General features: G+C 44.5%; 1 protein-coding gene across 1 annotated transcript in view; it reads left to right on the top strand.

Moving 5' to 3' along the window:
- Positions 1 to 458: 458 nt before the first annotated feature.
- TET2 (tet methylcytosine dioxygenase 2) overlaps positions 459 to 9,861 on the top strand; it is an 83,810-nt gene continuing 74,407 nt past the window's right edge. Inside the window, exon 1 of the mRNA XM_084756048.1 lies at positions 459 to 1,066. The gene's annotated coding sequence lies outside the window, so the exon portion shown is untranslated. The remainder of the gene's footprint in view (positions 1,067 to 9,861) is intronic.

Raw genomic sequence — 9,861 nt, 5'->3', positions numbered from 1 at the left:
AATGATTACGAAAAAGAAACATTAAAATTTTAAGTAAAACGAAGAAAAAAAACTGCCAATAGAAGAGCTGGTGTGCACAAGCCTTGAACTTCAGGGAAAATTGAGCGCCGCTTGTTCCGAATTCAGCTCCCCACAGGCGGTTTCTTCATTATTTAACTGTAAGAGTGGAAATTTGTGCAAAATAGAGGAACTTACGGGGGCGACTTGAACCTTAGAAACTGCAGGCTTTATTTCTTTCGAGTGACAAGCAGGGGCTCAGCGACACAACTCCTCTAGGCTTGGCGACTCAGCCCCCCTGCGCAGCCCACGTGGCCAAAGTAAACAGAAGGTGGGCCTGGGCGGGGAGAACCCCTGGCGCCGCCGCTTTGCAGCTGTGTGTGCGGAGCCCTTAACGCACAGGCCCCTCGAGCTCTCTGGGCACGGCCTTGGAGAAATGGGGAGCGGCTTGGCCCGGCGACAGGGAAGGGGAGGGTGGCTGGGCGTGGGGGGCGAGTGGGGAGCCGACCGGCTCCGGTGCTGGGAGAGGGAGCGCCGGGCCAGCCCCCCGCAACCCCATCCCCCGGAGCGCGCAGAGTTTCCAAGTGCGCACGCGGCCCCGCGGGGGGTGGCCAGAGGCGCGGAGGCCCACGCGCGGGTGTGCAGCCGGCGGGCTGGGGAGCTACGGAAAGGCCGGGGCGGAGCCGAGAAGAGGAGGCCCCGAGCCCCCGGGAGGGAACGAGAGCACAGCCCACCCCCCTCGCCGCCCACCCGGGTCCCCGATTACGAGCGAGCGCACAACCCGGGACCCCGCCGCGGCCCCGCGAACGAGCGAGCGCACAGCCCGCGCCCGTGCCCGCGCCCGCGCCGCTCGCATGCCAGTCACGTCCGCCCCCTCGGCGGCCGCCCGAAAGCCGGCCCCGCCGAGCCGGGAGAACAGACGTCAAACTGCCTTATGAATATTGATGCGGAGGCGAGGCTGCTTTCGTAGAGGAGCAGAAGGAAGCAAGATGGCTGCCCTGTAGGATTTGTTAGAAAGGAGACCCGGCTGCGACGGCGGCGGACTGCGAGGCTGAGGGACCAGAACCAGGTCAGAGCGCTGCTGTCCGCGCCTGTCTCTCTTTCTCTCTTTTTCTCTCCACGCCCTTTTCGGCCTCGGAACGGTCCCTTTCCAACCTCCTCTTATTTCTCTCGGCCTTGCGGGGACTGTCATGTCACCCACAAATACCAAGAGGGAAGAGGGAAGCCTCACAAATTACTGGAGCTTCTTCAACATGGCTGACAAATATAGTTTTAATTCAGCACCCCCTTCTCTTGCAACCTGGACTTCTGGGGACCCTTCTTCCTGCTAATGCGTGCCCCCCACAGTACCCAGAAAACTTACCTTTGTACCTCCCACTAGCCGCTCTCCCGGCCTTTTGGTCTCGGGAAACTATTTTCTTGGGGCTGTCTTTCTGAGAGAGTTCATCTTTGGGGGCCACCACTTTCTCTTTTGATCCTCCTCCCCCCTGTCCTTAGTGTAACTCATAGGAGCCCCTCGTTCATCCTCAGACACCCCGGAAAGAACACTGACCCGGTGTTTTTGACTCTTTTATCTCCAGTGGTGTTTGTTTGGGTCCTGTTCTGGGTTTGTGTCTCTGGCTTCCAACACATTTGTTCCCTCGTGGGCGACTACACTAGACAAATGTCACAGTGAGTGGATTCGGGATCCACTACGTGGAGTTTAAATTTTTTTTTTCTCTTGAGTCCGCGCGTTTTGTTAGTGGCGCTGAGTGAGAGAGGAAAGAATAGTTTCTCTGCTCCCCCAAACAAGACCAGAACCCACTTTTCTCAAGGTTCACAAGCTCTGCGTGGGCTGTGCCTTCCAGTTTAAGAAATGTGTGTGAGAGAATCTGTGCAAATCTGTGTGTTGGCTTTGTGCTGTCCCCGAATCAGCTTCGTTCCGTTCCCCGGTAAGTGACAGGCACACACAAAGGCAGGCACAGGCCGGGGGAGGGGGCGGGCAAAGCGCTCTGAGTTGGAGAAGCAAGGTCAGGGGCACCCAAAGAAATGAAACCCAGTCCCGGTGAAGATCTCAAACAGTCCCATCCCAAATTTCCTTAACTCTGGCATTCACTCTTACACACACACACACACACACACACACACACACACATACACACACACACACACACCCTCCCCACTCTTCACTCACATCTTGACTCTCTTCACTGGAATGGCTTTGCTTACTGTTAGAAAGCTAACAGGGTTTCTATGGAGAGTTTTTTTAGTGTGGCTAAACCAAGTCTGGCCTGGACAGACTCCAGGGAAGGTCCAGTTAAGAAGACTTGCAACTTGCTGGTTAATGCCTTCATGATAGATTTTTTTTTTATTGCTTTGGGCGATTTTTCTTTCTCCTGATTAATGATCTGGAATGTAATTAGCTTGGGTTTTTCTGCTTTGGTTTGGTTTTCCCAAGTTGTTTTCTTAAAATTTAGCTAAATGTCTCGGTGTTTGCCTATCTGGGAAGCAGAATACATCTGTGGATTTAAAAATCACAAGTCACACACTTAGCTCTAATTAAGGATTATAATGACAGACTTCATCAGGAAAGAACCAGCATAAGGAAAAGATTGTATGTTAGGGGAACTTGGGATTCACAGGGAAAATATATTGGTTTGGTTTAAGACAGGGTATTGTTCCCTGGCTAATGAAATCATTAAATTTGCATTTTAATGGAAAGTTGAAATACTGAAAGGGAGTTAAATTCTTCTCCATGTTTGTATGCGTGTTTTGTAATGCATTTTGAATACGGTATAAATTACAACACAATAAATATAAATTTTAAAATGTTATTAAGTAGTCCAGTGTTTATGAAGTATTGGGGGTTAAACTTATGATCAGTAGGGGCTGATATGATTACATGGGAGAGAGAAAGGCATGTCACTGCATACATCAAATTTCCAAACCTTCAGGAGTTCACTTTACAAGTCTTTCTGTTTTGGTTTTCAGAAAGATGGCTAAGTTTTCTTTAAGCTTGGGACTAGGAGCTCATCCACATGACCAGAAGGAAGAAACGTTGCTCATCCCTCAACGGAAGCAGCTCATTGGTTCTGATTTGCCCTAAAGTAATAGAGGAAACTAGAGTTGGTTCTTTTTTCCCCCCCCCTCCATAAATGCTTATTGTTGGTTGAGAAAACTATGGTCAATTATTCCAGCACTCTAGAGTTAAACATAAGTCATTTGTTTGACTAGTAGACTAGTGTGTCATGACTTCCCTTGGGGGCAGCTTTTCAGATTCATGATATTTTATGTCCTCAAACTACTCCGGAGTGTTTTCCATGCTGGTCAATAAGAATACTTAAGTCGGCTGTTTGTTTGTTTGTTTGTTTTGAATGTTACCAAAACTCTTTTCTGTCATGGAATTTAGACTCTTATTTTGTGCATCTTAGTATGATGCTGAAAACAGTTGCTAATTAATATTATTTTAAGAGCTTCAGAGAAATTTTGTATATCATTGAACACTTTGAATTAAAAAAAGCACTTTATCATTTCTTAGAGAAATTATGTCAACACACATGGGATGAAGAGTCTACAATAACCTTTCATTTACTGCATGTGTGAAAGTACCACCTAAATGTTCTAACAGTTCTTAAGAGCTGCCTTAGTTGATTTTACTTTAGGAAAAAATAAAGAAATAAAAACAAGATTGGTAGCCTTATAAAATACATTGTTTTTGTCTATTTGCATCTTGAACTAATGAAATATTAACTTGGAGTGAGACTTTGCTTTGTTTAGACTCATTTATTTGTCAAATATTCTTTAAGGCTTTTAGTAAATTTACTGTTGTTTTGGCCCATGCCAGGAACCAGGAGGATGGTATGGTTTCCAGGTGGTGCCATATGGCCCCGCAAACTAGCATCACCATCACTTCCAGAGCAAGTGTGCACACCTGCCTTGGACTCATTAGGATGACTTCCCCAGTGCTTATTGGTTGCTCTACTTGTGTTTCATTTTGGTTTCACTTGTTGAAGCTAGAAATTCCCTATCAGTTGCTCTAGGCTCCATCCAACCCCTGTTGTCAGCCAAGTGCCACTGTTTTCTTGTTTGCTAGCCTCACTTGGAAACACTTTTACGAATCCCAGACACATCTAAAAGAAACTCTATTTTCCCTAATTACCTAAGCGAATCAGTCATTTTGGTTTGTGTTTTTGTTTTTCAAGATAGGATTTCTCAGCCAGGCATGCTGGCGCACACCTTTAATCCCAGCACTCGGGAGGCAGAGGCGGGCGGATCGCTGTGAGTTCAAGGCCAGCCTGGTCTACAAAGTTAGTCCAGGACAGCCAAGGCTAACACAGAGAAACCCTGTCTCGAAAAACCAAAAAAAAAAAAAAAAAAAAAAAAAAAAAGGTAGGATTTCTCAGTGTAGCCTTGGCTATTCTGGACTTGCTTTGTAGACCAGGCTAGCCTCGAACTCACAGAGATCTGCTTGCCTCTGCCTCATTGAGTGCTAGGACTATAGGCATGCACCATTGCACTCTGTTAAATCAGCTAAATTTTAAAAGTGAAATTGTCATCAAATAAAATGTCATAGAAGATGTTTGTGTTGTGTACGGTGTCTGAAGTCTGTAATCTTCACAATTGGCGAGCTGAAGCAGGAGGATTGCTAACAACAATTCAAGACCAATGTGGGCTATAGAAAAAGACATCTTAAAAATGGGGGAGGGCAATGATATTTAAGGTGAAAGGTCAATATATCAGTATATCTGTTATTTTATATTAGATCTGATTTTTATACTGTAATTGCTTCCAATTTTGGAATTGTTTTTTTCTAAAAAGATTTGTTTTGTGTGTACAAGTGTTCGCTTGCATGTGTGTGTGTAGGTGTAATTCATGTATGCCTGGTACCTTTGGATGCCAGAAGAGGAGGTTGAATCCCCCGGATCTAGGGTCAGGTATTTGTAAGCTGCCACATGGATGCTCTTTGGAACCCAGATCCTCTGCCAAGAGCAGTGAATGTTCTTAACTGCCGAGCCATCTCTCCAGCCTCAAATTTCATCATCTTACATAGCTTATTACTCGAAGACATAATATAATTGTTTCTTGAACGGGACAGTATTGATTCATTAAAATCGTGCTTTCTCAAGGATTATGCCACCATTGAATAGTAATTCTTAGGGCCAGCAACAGTACCAAAGCCAGCAACAGGAAAGTGTCTTCTAAGCCAACTTTACAGTTGGATCCCCTTAGCTGTGGGAGAGTCCAGTTGCCAAGCAGAGCTGGTGGTTATCTTGGAAACTGTGCTGAAGAACACAGCCACAGTGATTTTTGCCAAACACATAGTATTTGCTTGGGTCTAGCGCTCTGGTTTCTATTACAGTTTGCTGCCAAAACTTAGTGAATGCTGTGGCATTATTGAATGAGGTTATACAGTGCATCTGTTGGTGTATGTAGGGCTCCCACAGGGGAGGAGACGGAGCCAGTCGTGTACATCACCATGACCGCAAGCAGGAAGAAGTGTGTGCAGTTTGCACTAGCTTGTTTCTGGCTGACTATAGAATAGGCATTGTACAAAATTCCAGGCCTAAGATAGACGTATCGTCTTTCTCAATACAGTTGACTTTGGGTAGCCATTTCCCACGTAGCGACGTCCCGCTTGACTCTCACCACTTGTTCTAAAAGGTATTTAAGGGGTTGGAGAGATGGCGGAGCAGTCAGAACACTTGGCTCAATCTTAAGGAAGGAGATTTGAATTCCAGCACCTTTGGGGGGGGTGTTTACAAACACCTACTAACTACATATCCGAGGATCTCAACACCTACCCTCAACTCCTGCACACACCTGAGTTTTAGGCCAGCTGCTGTTCTGCACACCTTTAACCCTGTCATGGAGGAGGCAGAGGCAGGCAGATCTTTGCAAGTTAGAGATCAGTTTGACGTACATAGTGAATTCCAGGACAGCCAGGGCTATGTAGAGAAACCCTGTCTCAAAGTAAATAAATTAATCTTGAAAGACAGAAAATCTCAGATTAGAAGTGTGTAGACCAAACATTATTTAAATGTCCTATGCTTTAATAAGAGAATAGTGGATTTTAAATATTTTTGGAAAATGTATTCATCTTTTTTGTTTGTTTGTTGAGACAGGGTTTTTCCTGTGGCCTCGGATGTCATAGGACTCTGTAGACCATGCTGATCTTAAACTGATGGAGCTCCATCTTTCTCTGTCTCCCAAGTGCTGAGGTTAAAGGCGTGCACCACCATCACTCAGATGCATTTAATAATCCTAACTTGCAATTTTAGAGATAAGGTTTTGTGTGTGTGTTTTACTTTATTATTTGTATGTGCTTTTGTCTGTATATGTTGTCCAAGGTGCCAGCAGAGGCCAGAAGTGGGCATCGTCAGATCCCTTAGGACTGGAATTAGCGAAGATTTTGATCTACGTGTGGGTGCTGGGAACTGAAGAGCGGCCGGTGATCTTAACTGCTGGGCCATCTCTTTCGCTCTGGTTTGCAAGCTCTTGTGATGGAGCCCTGGATGGCCTGGTACTTACTGTCTTGCCCAGGCTGGCCACAGCCTTGCAGCAGTCCTCATGACTCTGTCTTCTGCTTGCTGAGGTCACAGGGTTTGCCTTACCATGCCCATCTAAGAAGCCAGAACTCAAGGCTTCACGTTCACTAATGATTGTTGTTCAAGACTGATATGAAGTTATTATATTCTACGTAGTCTGAGAATTAAAATCAGAGATGACTAAACTGAGATAAAATATTTTTGAAGGATAATTTAGGGCATGAAGTAAATTTGTTGTTGTACTAAAAATACAAGTTTTCCTTTTAAATTAGATTTCTTTCTGTCTGTTGAGAAGTTGCTGATTTCTAAATCTTTTTATTCACTGGAAGAATCTAGGAAAAACTTTTTTTTTTTCTTTTTAACCAGAACATGTGTCATCTGTACTCAAAGCATAATAGGAAAATAGTGTAAGAGGACATGGTGGTAGCTAGTGATGCTGTTCTTCTTTATGTAACTTCCACAGGAAATGGTACCAAATGGCTCCTGTGAAAGTCACCCTCTTCAGGATGGGATTTAGTGGTTTTTAATAAACTTATGCTGTAATTTCCTCGTTTTTGTTGTTTTGTTGTTCATTGTCATTGTTGTTGTTTTGAGACAGGGTTTCTCTATGTAGCCCTGGCTGTCCTGGAACTTATTCTGTAGACCAGGCTGGCCTCGAACTCACAGAGATCTGCCTGCCTTTGCCTCCCAAGTGCTGGGATTAAATGTGTGCACCGCCACCACCACCCGCTGCAATTACGTGTTTTTCATTGAAACTTTTATTGATATAGTTGTAGAGCCTCTGCAGTTATATGAAGCTATGCAGACAGATTCTGTGTGTGCCACCTGGTCTCCTGTAGAGGTGACACTTAGTATAACTGTGGCACAGTGTCGAAGAAGCTAAGCAATCATTTTTCCACTGGGAGAGACTGGTTTGCCCCTTTGGGCTTTGTAGTTGTTGTCAAGAAAGAGTCATGCTCTGTAGCCCAAGCTGGCATCAAAGTCATGGGAATCCTCCTGCCTCAGCCTCTGCAGGGGTGTGGTTACAGGCATAAGCTATCATGTCCCATTCTTCTTCTTCTTCTTCTTCTTCTTCTTCTTCTTCTTCTTCTTCTTCTTCTTCTTCTTCTTCTTCTTCTTCTTCAAGACAGAGTCCTGCTATGTAGTCCACAATGGCTTCCTTCTACTTTAGCCTCCTGTGTGCTTTGGTTACACATGTGTGCTGCAGTGCATGCCTGTCTGTCTTACTTGACTTTCTCCAATTTGGTGGCATCCATTCATCCCTGTGTATACTTAGGTCTATGTCATTTTATCACATGCTCTTGAGCACAGTTAGACACAGTTCTCCATCAAGCATGTGATTGTACCATTATATTTTACAAAAACGCATCCAGTTATGTAGCCTTTTGCAGTTAGTTCAGGAGGTGGAACCTCAGAAACAGTAAAAGGACTGTCTGTAAAAATGGCCATCATTGTTTAAACAGATTCTGAATGTATAGTAAGATCTAGAAATGAAATCTCTATATTGAATATTTTAGTAACAATTATTAGACATTTTGGGGGAGGGTCTTACCTACTTGAAAATAGAAGGGCATTAAAGGGCATAGTCAGTCTGACGTTTTAAAGACAGGATCTTACCATAGAGAGCATGTAGACCATGCTGGCCTCGGCCTCAGCTACCCCTGGCTCTCAAGTGCTAGGACTGTAGGCATTAGCACTGCACCCTGCTCCTTGGTGAGAATCACTTTATAGACATTAGATTTTTATAGTCCAATCACTGCAATTTTTAGTTATTCATTGCCTTTTAGAACTCCACTTTTACTTTTAGAAACTTCCAAAAATTGGTTTTCCCCATGCAAAAGTGGAACATTTTGAATGTTGTTTTTGTCTTACTAGGTAGACCAGGCTGACCTAAAACTTGATGTAGCCCGAGACGGCCTTGGCATTCCTAGCTTTTCTTTCCCACAGTTCCTTCCACCTCTACTGCTGCTTTAAGGCAGTGTCTTTCTTTCTTTCAAGATTTATTTATTTATTATGTATACAATGTTATGTCTGTATGCCAGAAAAGGGCATCAGATCACACTATAGATGGTTGTGAGTCACCATGTGGTTGCTGGGTATTGAACTCAGGACCTCTGGAAGAGCAGTCAGTGCTCTTAACCGCTGAGCCACCTCTCCGGCCTGGCAGTATCTTTCTCATGCTAGCCTTGATATCCAGTTTTCCTGCTTCAGCTTCCTGAATGCTAGAATTGTAAGCATGTGCCATTATGCCCTGTTTGGCCTTCTGCTCTTGCTTCTCCTGTCTCAGCTTCCTGAGCGTCAGATTGTAAGTGTGATGTACTTGTCCGTATGTGTTGTTGATTTTTTGTCTTTCTGAGACAGTGTTTTTCTCTGTAGCCATGACTGTCCTGGACTTACTTTGTAGACCTGGCTGGCCTCAAACTCACAGAGATCTGCCTGCCTCTGCCTCCTTGAGTGATGATTACAGGTATGCACCACCATGCCTGTCTCTGTTGTTGATTTAAAAAAAAATTCTATGTGCATGAGTGTTTTGTGTGCATGTATGTCTGTGCACCATGTGTGTGCCTGGAATTAGAGTAACAGACGATTGTGAGCCACAGTCTCGGTGCTGGGATCTGAACCTGCAGGTCCTCTACAAGAGTCGCAAGTTCTCTGAGCCACAGAGTCAATTTTTTTTTTTTTGAGATAGGGTTTCTCCATGTAGCCTTGGCTGTCCTAGACTTTGTAGACTAGGCTGGCCTCGAACTCACAGCGATCCACCTGCCTCTGCCTCCCGAGTGCTGGGATTAAAAGCGTGTGCCACCATGCCCTGCAACGGAGCCATTTCTTTAGTCCCTGTTATTGATAGTTTAAGCTTTACTTTTATAAATAACTTCTGTGAAAAATAAAACATTCAAAAGAAACAATGGGTCCTGGGTTTTTGCTGCTGGACTGTTCTCTTCAGAAAACCCTGCCTGTGGCTAGGCACAGGTGGAGGCTACATTCCCTTGAGGTGTGCTGTGCTGTGCTGTGCTGTGCCTTGGCTTCTGCTACTGTGACTGTTCAGAGATACCAAAGTTTGTTCTGTGGGAACTTCAGACGTAGTAATTGTCATTGTCATGGCTTCATGGGCCTTGTTAAAATGTGCCTTACCAAATTGATTACTTTCTTCATGGAATATTACACTAATGGAAACTGTCCACAGAACTCTCAATTTTTCTTTGTATGTTTTTTTCCTAAAAAAAAAATAGTGGCCTAAATAATGATAATGGAAGCCAGATATCATAGTCATGATATCACAGTTACTCTTTTTCTTCCCTGTCTGCAATTAGAAAGTCACCCATTAGAACAAGACCTGAAT

This window comes from Acomys minous, assembly GCF_964271855.1.
Source record: "Acomys minous genome assembly, chromosome: 14".
Lineage (NCBI taxonomy): Eukaryota > Metazoa > Chordata > Mammalia > Rodentia > Muridae > Acomys > Acomys minous.
This window is presented reverse-complemented; position numbering and strand designations above follow the sequence as displayed.